General features: G+C 50.7%; 1 protein-coding gene across 6 annotated transcripts in view; it reads right to left on the bottom strand.

Annotated features, from left to right (window-relative positions):
- STK32B (serine/threonine kinase 32B) overlaps positions 1 to 14,345 on the bottom strand; it is a 394,515-nt gene that overhangs the window by 377,810 nt on the left and 2,360 nt on the right. The window contains exons 1-2 of one of the 6 annotated variants that reach the window (XM_045474581.1): positions 13,319 to 13,421; positions 12,861 to 13,078 (exon numbers count right to left, since the gene is read on the bottom strand). The exons of 4 other annotated variants lie outside the window; for them this stretch is intronic. The gene's annotated coding sequence lies outside the window, so the exon portion shown is untranslated. Of the gene's footprint in view, positions 1 to 8,214; positions 8,333 to 12,860; positions 13,079 to 13,318; positions 13,422 to 14,345 lie in introns of those variants that run through there. One more of the 6 variants, XM_045474584.1, reaches the window with a different exon arrangement.

The raw sequence follows: 14,345 nt of genomic DNA, 5'->3' as shown, positions 1-14,345 counted from the left end.
TTTTTTTCATTATAAAGCAACAACTCATTAAAGATACAAGAGATGTAGGGGCGCCTGGGTGGCGCAGTCGGTTGAGCGTCCGTCTTCAGCCAGGTCACGATCTCGCGGTCAGTGAGTTCGAGCCCCGCGTCAGGCTCTGGGCTGATGGCTCAGAGCCTGGAGCCTGTTTCCGATTCTGTGTCTCCCTCTCTCTCTGCCCCTCCCCCGTTCATGCTCTGTCTCTCTCTGTCCCAAAAATAAAATAAACGTTGAAAAAAAAAAATTAAAAAAAAAAAAAAAAAAAAGATACAAGAGATGTGAACGTCCCTAAGCGACACTTCCCAGAGCACGGCAGCAAGCACTTCAGGACACGTATTCAAGAACACATGGCAAGTTCACCCAAGTACGTCTCAATAAATTCCAAAAGACTGAGAAAAACAGAACTGGGAGCGGGAGCCTCAGACAAATGAGAGACCTGAGTCTGGGTGGGTTCCTGCTCTAGATTTCTCAGTGGCTTGGTGTTGAAACGGTGGGCACAGAACAGGACTATGGGTCAGCGGGCAGGTGTAATGTGCCAACAAGAGAAAAGTCAAGGATGAGCAGGTGTAAGTCAAGGACGACTCCAAAGGTTTGGCCTGAGCAACTGTTAGAATGGAAGTGCCATTTGCTGAAGTAGAGAAGTCGGGAAGAGGAGGATTTGGGGATCAGGCAAGGAAGCAAGAGCTCAACTGAGAAGCACTCAGGGTACGGGTCCTCCTAGACAACCCTCGGGTTGGGTTGGCAATTGAAAATTTAAGTCTGCAAGACAGAGCCTGAGCCTGGGGGCGGGGGGGGGGGGTGCAGAGAAGGATGAGGGGGTTGTACTCTTGTATCTTATTTGCTGGCTCAGAAAGAAAAATAATCCTAAATCATAGTCTTCTTTCCCTCCCCACCCACCACCCCACAGAAATTAAAGGGATTGGCAAATAGCAGCTCTGAAAGATTTACGATCTCAGTTTAAGACCATGATACCTAGGGAAGAACAGAAACATTTGTTATTTTCGGGAAGAAATAAATGCCAATGCAAATCACTTTCAAATGCAAATCCAAAGCAAGCACAATTCTGGTTTAACGCATGAGAGGTGTGTTCCTGTTAAGCTCCCTTTGATTCTCCGGGAAGATTGATGGAGTAATTATACTCTAGAGAGGAGGGTTAAGAAACTGTGTTGGAACTTATGAAACATGGCATGCAGCGACTTTTCGATTTTGTTTAAAAAGTGTGCTTAAAAATAATTACATTTTAAATGGAATTCATCAATATCTCAGACCACTTAAGTGAACTGCAGGAAATTCAGCTGTGCCAGGATTTTGTTAACTTTGATCAGCTACATCACCTGGAAGCAGGAACTCACTGGCACTTTCCACGGGGCGACGGGGCTAGAAGATCTGTAAAACATCTTTAGCTGAACTTCTGTTAACATGTACATCAATACGCAGTGATTCAAGTTCACCATCGACACTCACGCAAGCATTTATGACCCTCACGCTCATGCGCATGAGCAGAGGTTACGCGCCCAATGTGGACCCACCCCCCCACTCCGCCCCCGCTCCCACGCACACCAAGCACCTGTAATGCCACACGGGCACAGAATTCCGTGGATGGAACCACAATGTGTGCAGGTTCAGCAGGACCCAGGTAGGTGTGTGTGGTCTACACCTGAGTAGTGAGGGGCACTCACGGCCCTGAGACCACGCATTCTGTTCCAACCAGAACTACCTTGCTTCAGAGGCAGAAAGGAAGCAGTTCTGAGGAGCATGAGCCACTAAGGAACGCGATCATACCCTCTTCCCCGCGTTACGTCCACGCGTGAGCCAACCACGGACACTGAGATGAAGACCCAAAAGGAAAGGAAAAGAGGGGACAACCAAGGTTCCTTCTTCTCTCTCTCCTTCCGCGCTGGTAGGCTGAAGGCAGAGAGGGCCAACACGCGTGCACACAGCCAGGAGTGAGATCGAAACTGTTGAGCTCATGTTGCATAGGGTTTCCACTGTTCTTAGAACGAAACACAGATGCACGCACGTGCTTTGAAACGTGAACTGTGCAATTTTCACAGTTCCACCCATGGGCTAGGTGCATATTTGCATTTAAAACCCGCCTTGCACAATATTCTTTCCGTGACAATTTAAAATTGTAAATACTGTTTGCCTAGAAAGTTATTAAATAGCAGGTTAAAAACATCACCACGGGGCACCTGGGTGGCTCAGTCGGTTAAGCATCCAGCTTTGGCTCAGGTCATGATCTGGTGGTTCACAAGTCGGAGCCCCAAGTGGGGCCTGGGGCTCTGTGCTGACAGCTCAGAGCCTGGAGCCTGCTTTGGATTCTCTGACTCCCTCTCTCTCTGCTCCTCCCCGACTCGCGTGCGCTCTCTCTCTCTCTCAAAAATAAACATTAAAAAAAAATCTTTTTTAACACATCACAACAAACTGAAAGAGAGGCCATGACAGAAAGGAAAAAGCTTCAGATTTTTGTACCTTTAATGGCGATGCTGTGGTTCTTGTACAAGGGACCCCACCCTTTTCTTCCACACTGAGTCCCACAAATTAGGTAATCAGCCCTCCCGACTAAGAATAGAAGTCAGATTCCTCAGTGTTATGGATCTGTGCGTACTGTGTCCCCCAAAATTCATATATGGGAATCCTGACCCTCAATGGGGCGGTATTTGTAGGTGGGGCTTTCGGGAGATAATCAGGATTAGATGAGCTCATGAACATGGGGCCCCAAGGATGGGATCAGGGTCCTTAGAAAAGGAAGAGACAGACTCTCCCTCCCTCTCCACCGAGTGAAGACACACGGGGAAGGCAGCTGTCTGCAACCCAGAAGAGAACTCTCATCAACACCTTGATCTTGGACTCCCTGCTTCCAGAGCTGTAAGAAACAAATGTCTGTTGTTCAAGTGTGGGGTATTCGTTGTTGCAGCTGGAGCTAAGACACATTCTAGGCTCTTAAACGCCTGGCGCGGGCCGTAGTCTCCAGCTCTCTCTCTCAGGCCACGGCCCCCTACCCCCTCACACTGCTCCCCATGAACCCTGGGGTACCGAACACCCAGTTCTCTCTGCCCACTTTGCCTCTGCACCTGCTGCCTGTCTGCCTTGGAAGGGCCTCTCCCAGCACAGCGGTCCCGGTGGTTTCCTTCCTTCCCATAGTTACCTGTCCCTCCCTCAGGACTGGTCTCAGAATTGGCTTTTCTGGAAACGCTTCCCAGACGTGGTTTGGGGCCTTATCTGAAATGACACATTGAAGTTACTATGTAATGGTAAACCTAGGTGTATTTGTCTCCCAGGGCCCCCATAACAAAACACCCCAGACTGAGGGGGCTCGAAACAACAGAAGTGTATTCCCTCACAGTTCCGGAGGCTGCAAGATCACAATCGAGGTGCCATTTCTTCTGGGGCTGTGAGGGAGCATCGCATCCCTGCCTCTCTCCTAGTTTCCGGGAGACGGCCTGCAATTTTCCATGCCCCTTGGGCTGGTACGTACGTTACCCAACATCCCAACTTCTGCCTTCCGTTCACATGGCTTTCTAACCTCGTGTGCGTGTCTGCCTGTGTGCCCCAATATCCCCTTTTTTAAAATTTTTTTTTTCAACATTTATTTATTTTTGGGACAGAGAGAGACAGAGCATGAACGGGGGAGGGGCAGAGAGAGAGGGAGACACAGAATCGGAAACAGGCTCCAGGCTCTGAGCCATCAGCCCAGAGCCCGACGCGGGGCTCGAACCCACGGACCGCGAGATCGTGACCTGGCTGAAGTCGGACGCTTAACCGACTGCGCCACCCAGGCGCCCCCCAATATCCCCTTTTTATAAGAACACCAATGCTGCTGTATTAGGGGCCACACTAATGGCCTCATCTCTCTCTCTTTTTTTTTTTTAAAGTTTATTTATTTTGAGAGAGAAAGAGAGCGTGCGAGAGGGGCAGACAGAGAGGGAAAGAGAGACAATCCCAAGCAGGTTCCGCGCTCTCAGCGCAGAGCCCGACATGGGGCTCGAACTCACAAACCATGAGATCATAACCTGAGCCGAAACCAAGAGTCGGACACTGAACCGACGGAGCCACCCAGGCGCCCCTAAAGGCCTCGTCTTAACTTAATCGCATCTCCGCGTCCAAATGAGGTCACGTTCTGAGACAGTGGGGGCTTCAGTTTACTCATTTTGCGGGACTCCATTCAATCCACACCGCCAAGGCCTCCGGAAATCTTTTCTTCTTTCCCCTCAAACGCCTAAGAGGATGGACGTTTTCTACCAGGCAGGGGCCCAAGGTCTAATCTCCCTAAAACCCCACTCCGGCCCCCAAGCCCTCTGTAGGGATTTAACCAACAGAACACTTGAAAGGCGGCTTGACCCGCGTCAGTGGCCCTGACCGCCAGCAAGAGGGGCCTGGTCCACGGTCGCTGTTCCACACGACTTGCCAGAGTCAGGCTTCTGAAAACAGGCCTGGCCCTTCCTGACAGATGTAATAAGGACCCAGGCAAGGGAGCTTTGAGGGCAGAGGCTGTCGGAATGGGCTGTTTCCTAGGAGAATGGAAATGAGAAGGAGGGTCCTGACAGCGGGCACGGACAGCCAGCAGGGATGAAGTCACCGCCTCCTTCGGGCTCAGGAAGCAGCAGCTCTCACCTGACTTCCCTCCGCAGACTCGTCCTATCTTACACTGCCCGGTGCTGACATCACCTCACCCCATTCCCATGGCAACCCCACGTTGCAGCCCCATTCTCGAGAGGAGGAAACTGAGGCTTAGAGAGGTGAAGTCCCCGGCCCGCAGTCACACAGACAATACCCAGGAAACTCGGGGTCTCAACCCGTGTGCCCCCCGATCCCTGCTTTTTAACCTCTGGGTAGTGACCTTCCTCGGTCACGGAGTGTAACCTTCTTTAGTAAATTTTATACGGCGCTTATTATCTGCCAGACGACGTCGTACGCATTTCACACGGAGTAACTCATTTACCCTTCAAAACGATTTATGGAGCAAGGCTCATTTAATCCCCATCTGATAGACGAGGAAACCGACCAGGAGGAAAAGAAACTTACCCAAGGTCACTCAGCCCGTAGGTAGCAGCGCCGCTCGGGGCTCCAAGGAGGCTGACCCTGGGTCTGTGCTCTTAACCACCATGCTAGGCCAGGGGCATCCCTGCTGGAAGACTCCACGATGGCGCCACGCAGGGGGCCTGGTGTATCCCAGAAGCACACACACAAGCCCAGAGGCCCACGCCCCATCTCTGCGCTGGGCTGGAAGCTGGGGCATGACTCCAGAGGGGAGGAGAACTGACGGGGAGAGAGAGCATCAGGCTGGAGCTTCAGCCTGACGGCCAGACTGTGGTGCTCATCTGTCCTCGGGGGCCTGACGTAACCTTCCCACGAACCTGCCAGCACCTGAGCCGGGCAGGCCCTGCCTCCACAGAGCCGCCGTCCGGCACCGCTGAAAATCCGTCCGCTATAAATCCATTAGAAAAATCCACAGAGGGGCGCCTAGGTGGCTCAGTGGGTTAAGCATCCGACTTCAGCTCAGGTCAGGATCTCTCGGTCCACGAGTTTGAGCCCCGCGTCGGGCTCCGTGCTGACAGCTCGGGGCCTGGATGGAGCCTGCTTCAGATTCTGTGTCTCCCGCTCTCTCTGCCCCTCCCTCGCTCACACTCTGTCTCTCTCTCTCTCTCTCTCTCTCCCCTTCAAAAATAAATAAGAATTTAAAAAAAAATTTTTAAATTCCAGCGAGCAAGTCACAAGCTAAGGATCTACAAAAGGTATGCGTGTCTTGCTACTCTGAGCATCACTGTTTTATGTCCACTACTCTATCTTGCTTCCTATTTATAGAAGTCTTAATCCGTTTGCAATGTACGCTAGAAATATAAAGTTCCTGTGCAAAAGATTCTGTTAAAGTAAAACCAGTCAAGATAGAAGATAGTATGGGGTGCCTGGGTGGCGCAGTCGGTTAAGCGTCCGACTTCAGCCAGGTCACGATCTCGCACTCCGTGAGTTCGAGCCCCGCATCAGGCCCTGGGCTGATGGCTCAGAGCCTGGAGCCTGTTTCCGATTCTGTGTCTCCCTCTCTCTCTGCCCCTCCCCCGTTCATGCTCTGTCTCTCTCTGTCCCAAAAATAAATAAACGTTTGAAAAAAAAAATTAAAAAAAAAAAGATAGAAGATAGTATGGGGCACCTCGGTGGCTCAGCCGTTAGGCCTCCGACTCTTGGGTTTCAGCTCGGGTCATGATCTCACGGTTCGTGGGTTCGAGCCCCCACAGCGTCGGGCTCCACAGTGACGGTACAGCTCGATTCGGCCATGGTAAAAAATAATTCCCCGGCTGGGGCGCCCGGGGGGCTCCGTCGGTTAAGCGTCCGACTTCGGCTCCGGTCACGATCTCACAGTCCGTGGGTTGGAGCCCCAAGTCTCCTCCACCTGTGCTGGTAGCTCAGTGCCAGCAGCTTGGGGCCTGGAGCCTGTTCTGAATTCTGTGCGTCTCTCTCTCTGCCCACCCCCACTCGCGCTCTGTCTCTCTCTCGCTCTCAAAAATAAATCAACGTTAAAAAAATTAAATACTTCCACGAGTGGGATGCAAATGATCGAGTTGGGGAAAGCCTGGTATCAGGGAAACAGCTTTCCAGTGACACAGAAAGAAGTGAGACCAAGCCCTTATGTTACCACATAAGGCACCGAGTTAACCTCTCCAAACCACAACATCCCCAGGGATGAAACGGAGCCAACCATCCCTCTCTTACAGCGTTGTTCTTCACATACCAGGAGGGAACCTGTTGCCTTTCCTAAGTTACAACAGTGATTTCTCTTTGTGTTTTCTAAAAACTGCTCAGGGACGAGCAGCTCTGAGGACAGACCTTTCGTAAAGCGGTGGGACCTGGACCAGACACTACAAGAGCCACAGGCCCTGTGCTCATGGAGACTCCGGTCCCACGTCGGGGGGGGGGGGGGGGGGGGGGGGGGGGGGGGACAGACACTAGTGAAGTATTCACAAGAATGAAGGTAGAATTACAACTGTGGCAAATGCCACAAAGGAGCATGCAGTAATTTGAGGGGGATTGTGACAACCCCCCCCCCCCCCCCCGTGGGAAATCAGATAAGGAACCTTGAAGAAGGACTGAGTGGAAGATAACCAAGCCAAGGGGGGCGGGGCTGGGGGAGCATTTCGGGCAGAGAGAATAGCACGTGGTAAGGCCCAGGGGCAGGAGTGGCAGTGAAACTTATCAGAGACTGAAAGGATGCCCTCTGGCCCAGGAGTGTAAACAACAGCACTGACTACAAACAGAAGAAAAGTAGCAATCTGCACGGTCCTGAGAAACTTAACAGAAGACCAGGGGGGGAGGGGGAAAGGGGGAAAAAAAAAACCTTGCAGAGAGGGAAGCAGGCAAACCATAAGAGACTCTTAAATACTGAGAAACTGAGGGCTGATGGGAGGTGGAGGAGAGGGCAAAGTGGGTGATGGGCGTTGAGGAGGGCACCTGTTGGGATAAGCACGGGGTGTCGTATGGAAACCAATTTGACGATGAGTTTCACGGAAGAAATAAAAATTTAAAAAACAAAGTAACCACGTGCCAGGTTTGGGGCTGAGACCTTTAAGGGTGCGGAGCGATTTAACGCCTGCAGTGAGGCAGAACGCACGCGCACGACGCGACGGGAGAGGTACACAGGTTCGGGCCCCCACAGGGCCTCGGAGACCACATTCCAGTCTGAGTCTGGACCGTGAGAGCAGTGGAAGCCACTAAAGAGGGCTGACCGTCATAGCTGGGACCGGAAGTCGCAGCTCTAGGTCATGGAAGCTGGTAGAAGATGTGCTGCAAGGCAAGAGGTAGATTAGGAGGCGGCATGGGAGCCCGATGAGGGGCGATGTCTGAGTGGGAAGTGGCAGGGGTGCAGCTGGAAAGATGGGGCAGATTTGGGAGATATTCGGGAGGTGAAATCGACACAGCCAGGTGCCTAACTGGACGTGCGGGGGGATAAGGCGGGTGGAAGAGTCAAGGACGAGCCAAGATATTTTGGCCTCTGCAACCGGCTAGATAATAACGCTACACGGTAAGCCGGGAAACTCCGGAAGCACGTGAGTTCGACTGAGGCTATTTTGAATGTAAGGCATTAATTCTTTCGAGACATCCAAGTGGGATTACATAGAAACACAGACTTGGAGCCCAGAGGAGAAATATGAATGAAGGAAATAAATTACTGAGTTACTGTTAAAAAAAAAAAGAAACGCATACCAGTTATTAATGTCCTGTCTCTCGGCTCCAAATCCACTGCTTTGTGACGCGGGGGCGGTGCTTCGCGCCAGGAACCGCCAACAGAGGGCGCACGAGAGGCACTGCCAGACCGGAACAGGGGGAGGGGCTTCCTTGCTTGTTGCAGCCACTGTCCACACCTGGCAACTGGCAGGCCAGCGTGCAGGGGGCCTGGCGGCCCTCCCCTCGGTGGCCCTCAAGGATGAGCTGCACCCTCCGCAAAGTTCCTCTGCCCCCCAGTAGGCTGCCCGTTCCTCTGGCCCCCGGGCCCTCTCCAAAGATGGAAACACGGCCTGTCCAGACAAGGCTTCTGGGATTCCAGTCCCTTCCCTGTTCCCTCACCCTCAGCCCTGCAGGGAGCAGCCGTCCTGCTGAACTTGCTACTTCTGGACTCCCAGAGTCCTCTCTGACTGCTTCTCGTAGTTAGCCTTTTTACTAGATGACCATCCTTTGTAGTACATTTTTCCTTTCTGAAAACCCGTGTGGCTTCGGTCTCCTGACTGTACCTGGAATGATACGCGGTGACTGATACAGGCATGCAGGCGACGACAAGATCAGCAGGGAGACAGGACAAAGGGCTAAGGAAGAGGTCCAAGGGCTCGGTCCCGAGGAACTCCCAAGATATGCCGCAAGGGAGAGGAAGCCCCGTTGCTTTCTGTAGGAGAATACTCCTCCAGGGTGTCGCGATCCTCTAGCCTCGCTGCTCCTTCTGGAACATTTTCTCCATTTCCATCTGCGATTGTTCCGAGCCCAGATTTTCGACAACTGAGCACTGCTAAGAATATTTTGTTCCTCCCAATTCTCTCAGGAAAATGCCTAAGCTCAGTGCTAGCTTATGCCGTTTGATCCTCCTAAAATACAGATCCTTTTTCTCTCAAGGCATTTAAACCCTTCCCTCAAGACTCACCAGAAACCCTGTCTCCGTCTTAACACCCTCTTCACTCCAGCTCACGTTGTGGGAAAGCCATCTCCCCTCCCTCCACCTTCCACCTTTCACTCAACAAACAGCTGTTATGCGCCTTCCCTGGCCCTGTCCTCAGCCTTGCAGGCACAAAGGGGGAAAAGAATTGCTTGCTGCTCGTCGGAAGGTCTCATGGGACCAGACAGACGACTAAATGAGATGAGCCAGAGGGTCCCACACCTGTTTCAAAGAACACGCTAGTAACAGGTGCCTCTGGCCATTTCACCTGCCTGCCCCGCGTCCAGCTGCCCTTCTGCTGCTGCTGATAGCCGGCAATGCTGGGGAAAACCCTTCACATGCTTTCGTGACCCAGATGCCCCAAGTGCTAACCAACGGCCGCCCTGAGGTCGGACATGTAACCCAGTCTGGCCACGTGGAGCCTCATTCTCCCCGGTCACAGTGATGGGTTCCAGAATGCTCAGGACTTAACCCCAACAGGTCAGAATGAACCCCGGGATTTTGTTCTGCAACAGCTGTGAAAAGAGATGCTCCCTCTTCCGTGAGGCTCCGGGCCCAGAGGTGGTAGGGCCCCCATGATGAGAGAGCCGGCCCAAAGCCATGCCGAAGAGAGCAGAGAATCCAAGGATCCAGAGCCCTGACGACATCCGCTGAGCACCTGGTTCCGCCATGAGATGCACACCTTCATTCATCCATCCTTCAAGAATGTATTGAGCACCTGCTGTGTATCAGATGCTCTTTTACGTCTTGGGCACACAGCAGTGAATAAATCCCATCACGTCCCTACCTTCAGGGGGCTTGTGACCGCACGGAGGAAGACAGACTATACCTAAGGAAGTAAGTAAACTAAACCGTACGGCAGATGATGACAAATTGCCGTGAAGCAAGGCAAGGCCAGGAGGGTGGGTTGGGAGTGCCATCGTAAGCAGGGTGGTCAGTGACGGCCTTACTGGGAGGTGACATTTGTGGGAAGACAGAATAGAGACAGGAGGGCGCCCGTGCGTCCGAGGGGCAGCAGGGAGGCAAGTGGGCTGGAGAAAGGAGGGAGATGGGGTCAGAGAGGCCGGGCCTGATGGGCGATGTGCCCCATGCCCACTTTTACGGGATCACTCTGGGGCTGCACTGAGGTGATGTTCAGGGGGGCAGGAGCGAAAGCTAGGAGACCAGTGAGGGAGGCTCTTGTCATAGCCCAGCCCAAGGCTTGGACCCGATGGTAGTGATGGAGGTGGTGACAAGTGACCAGAGCCGATCCATTGCCTTCAAAGGACCTCGTGTTGGTTTTCTGTCATTTACTACAGAAGGAGGCTCGTCTACCGTGCCACATTCCACCCGATCTCAGGTGCCATCCACGTTCAACGTACACATGGTTTTATGTGCCACCAAGAAGGAAATGTGGCCAATTCATCTACAATGTAGATGTGACAATTCATCTAGTCACTTGAAAAAGCTCGGTTAGCCCTGTTATGTACCACACTAGTGTGAACAGCTATGACCCCATGCACTAAGAAAGCCACATCACAGGGGCACCTGGCTGGCTCAGTCGGTTAAGCGTCCAGCTTTGGCTCAGGTCATGATCCCACAGTTCGTAGGTTCAAGCCCCCGCACTGGGCTCTGGGCTGTCGGAGCCTGCTTCGGATTCTGTGTCTCCCTCTCTCTGCCCTTCCCCCACTCGCACTCTGTTTTTCTCTCTCAAAAATAAATAAAAGTTAAAAAAAAATTTAGACACTCCATCACAAACACCACGTTAGCCAAACTGCACCCCCAATTTCAGAGACTGAAAACGTGGAAAAACGAATGCCTTAGAAGCAATGAAATACGATAGTTGGCATACATACGTCTGACTTTATCGAGATGACTGACACCTGTTTTAAGCTTATAAAATTCATACCTATTTTCTATGAGTGTTGTCAGGTAGAGATGGTCCCTAATGTTCATTTCTACTAAACCACCTCATACGGGTTCATGGCTATTTTCTTAATCCCCCATGTAGAAGACAAATCAAAACACATTTTCAAGTGAGGTCCAGATCTCAAGAACCTTCAAGTCTAAGGTTTACATCCTAGACTCCTGCATTAAATATGTACCTGCCGCATACAGGTATGAACACGGAGCCCCTCAACCCACATCCCTTACATGGCATCTGTCTAGCCTCCACCTCTATAGAGACTCGAATCAGAAGAGCAAAGTTCATTGCATGCCATGCTGAACTTTCTCGGAATCTTTTTGGTTTCCACCTCATACCCAAGCCACCGTTGTTACAAGTATGGAAACCAAGCTGTAACATGAAGGAGTTGGCCTAAAGTACTACGAAAGTTGGGGCAAATTCACGAGTGAACCCCGCAGCACAGACATCAGATACTTGATGAATCACACATGACTGAGACACCCCAGGTTCAAAAGAGTGTCTCCAGCTAAAGCATGACTGTCACTCTAGGGGGTGATTATTTAATTGCCTTAGGTGTCTAAATATTTCCAGAAGAAAGAGCAACTTTTGCTGTGTATTCAGTTAGACCAAGATGTGTTTGTTCTAAGCTGCATGTGAAATTACCTGACCCAATAATAATATAGAAATAACACTTATTATTTTTAATTGTTTTTTTTTTACATTGATTCATTTTTGAGAGAGTGTGAGTGGGGGAGGGACAGAGACAGAGGGAGACACAGAATCCAAAGCAGGGTCCAGGCTCTGAGCTGTCAGCACAGAGCCCGACGCAGGGCTTGAACCCACGGACCACGAGATCATGACCTGAGCTGAAGTCGGACATTTAACCGACTGAGCCACCCAGGTGCCCTGAAGTAACGCTTATTCTTAAATGACCTTCTAATTTATGACATTCTAAAATGAGAATGCCCAGAGCTGGCTATGAGGTTGCTAAATCGATACCCCGCAAATGTGAATGCCGGCCATAAATTTATAGCACGTTGATAAAAACCCTTCGGAAACATAATTGACGTTTCTGGAGTTCCAAAAAGTATTCAGTCCCTTTGATCCCATAATCTCTCCCCTTATGCTTTATTTTAAGAAATTCATTTAAAAGAAGGAAAAAGTGTGCAAAATGTTCAAGAACTAGGTTATAAAAATGGAAAAATGAAAGTAGCCTCACTGTCTAACAAAAAGAAAATACTTAAGTAAATTATAATAGTTCCGTTTGGTGGGATATCACAGCCCATTAAAATATCGATTTGAAGACACTGTTGCGGTTTAAGCTTCTTTAAACCCAAGGCTAGGAGAAAAAGCGGAAATCCTGGTCTCTGCGGCAGGTACACTCCTATATAAAAACGTCTAGATGGGGGTAAGGATAGTGAGGCGGGGAAAAACAACTTCAATGCAATTTTTATATGAATTTGGAACGGGGGAGGATTTTGTTTCCATTCCCAGAATTTGTATTGTGACGTAACTGCCCAACAAATGCTTTTTGCAAAGATGATACGTGAGATGATTACTGTAAACAAGCAAGTACCGTCCGAATATACTGCTACTATCTTCCTGGCAACGTCTGTACAAAGAGCCCCGTCGCAAAGCCTGATCTGAGTGCTGGACTCATTCCGCGTGGCCGTATGTATCTGGGAGAGCGAAGTTTCCCCTGGGCCTCCAGGCGGCACAGGGAACGCGGTCAGGTGCCGGACTCTAGAAGTAAATAGACCTGGGTGTGAGTCCCAGCTCCCCCCGACACACAGGCCAGGGGATTTTCCTGAGGTCCTCACTTACCTCTCTAGTAAAATGCAGATTCTGAGACCTCCCGGGCCGAGTTGGTGAGGATTCTCAATTCGGTACGAAAAGTAGTCCGTGCAAGGCATTAGTAAGTCACAGTTGTTACTATTACCTAGACGCGAGTTAAACTTTTGCCATCAGGATGTAGCGAGCCGTGGGACAATTATGCAATGGCAGAGCTTCAGCCAGGGGGTAGCATTAAATTACTTACAAACCTGGGGCGCCTGGGTGGCGCAGTCGGTTAAGCGTCCGACTTCAGCCAGGTCACGATCTCACGGTCCATGAGTTCGAGCCCCGCGTCAGGCTCTGGGCTGATGGCTCAGAGCCTGGAGCCGGTTTCCGATTCTGTGTCTCCCTCTCTCTCTGCCCTCCCCCGTTCATGCTCTCTCTCTCTCTGTCCCAAAAATAAATAAACGTTGAAAAAAAAAATTTTTTTTTAAAAATTACTTACAAACCAGACTTGCTTCGCCTGGGTAGGTGTTACTGTCGTCAACCATCCACCAGCTCTGGTTTGGGACAGCGTGCTCATTCACTGAACCGTGTCGCTCCCTGCTTAAAATTCTTCAGTGACTCCAGATGCCTAAAGGATCAAGCCCGAGCCGATGGCCACTTGGCCCTTTAAAGCTGGTCCGGCACTCGGGGTTCATATCTCCTGTGCCTCCCAGCCTCACAGACCACACCGCAGGAGTACTAGCCACGCCCCACAACCTCCCCATTGAGCCATGCTTACTCTTCACCTTCTGCCTTAGCACATCCTGTTCCAGCCTTCTAACACACCCTTCCCTGCTCCACCAAGCCACCCTTACTGGTAACACCTACCATTTTCACAAGACTCAACAGGAGAAAGTCTTCTTTGCCTCTCCCCTTTGCCCCAGGGTTAAAGACTCTCTTCTAAGACACCATAGCTCTCTGAGGTCCCTGCATCGTCCTGGCCATTTATTTGCCCTAGAAGCTCCCAGAGGGTTAAGATTTTGCCTTCATTTTCTTCATATTCCTGGTGCCCATCATAGGGGTGGGTGCAGAAAAGATGGTCAGTAAATGCCTCCAGGATAATTGACTCAAACGGTGGCAAATACCAGTGCTTTATTTGCACAGGAAAATAATTGAGGCATACATTGGCAAAATCAAACAAGTTAATGTTTCACTGGGCTGGAAGCTGGCAAAACGAGGAGAGTCCTAACCTTGTATTTCAACAAGCCCTGAAACAGGCAGTCGACCTTGGGCCCAATCTGCTTGTGGAACGAGGAATGACAACAGCAGGAAAATCAAAAGGTTGGTTACACCAGATAGAACTATTTTGCCAATCAATATTATACAGCACATTTTCTGGGATAAAGGACAGACACAGACGTCAACATAAGGGAGGCAAAAAAAAAAAAAAAAAAAAAAAGACAGAAACATGCTAAGAACCCTAAAGTACAGCCTTACTTAAAGTACAAGCTTTGATCCAGGCCAGAACCACGAACCCCTGATGTGTTAAGT

This window comes from Leopardus geoffroyi, chromosome B1 (assembly GCF_018350155.1).
Source record: "Leopardus geoffroyi isolate Oge1 chromosome B1, O.geoffroyi_Oge1_pat1.0, whole genome shotgun sequence".
NCBI classification, from domain to species: domain Eukaryota; kingdom Metazoa; phylum Chordata; class Mammalia; order Carnivora; family Felidae; genus Leopardus; species Leopardus geoffroyi.
The sequence above is the reverse complement of the archived record's forward strand: the minus strand, read 5'-3'. Positions and strand labels throughout refer to the sequence as shown.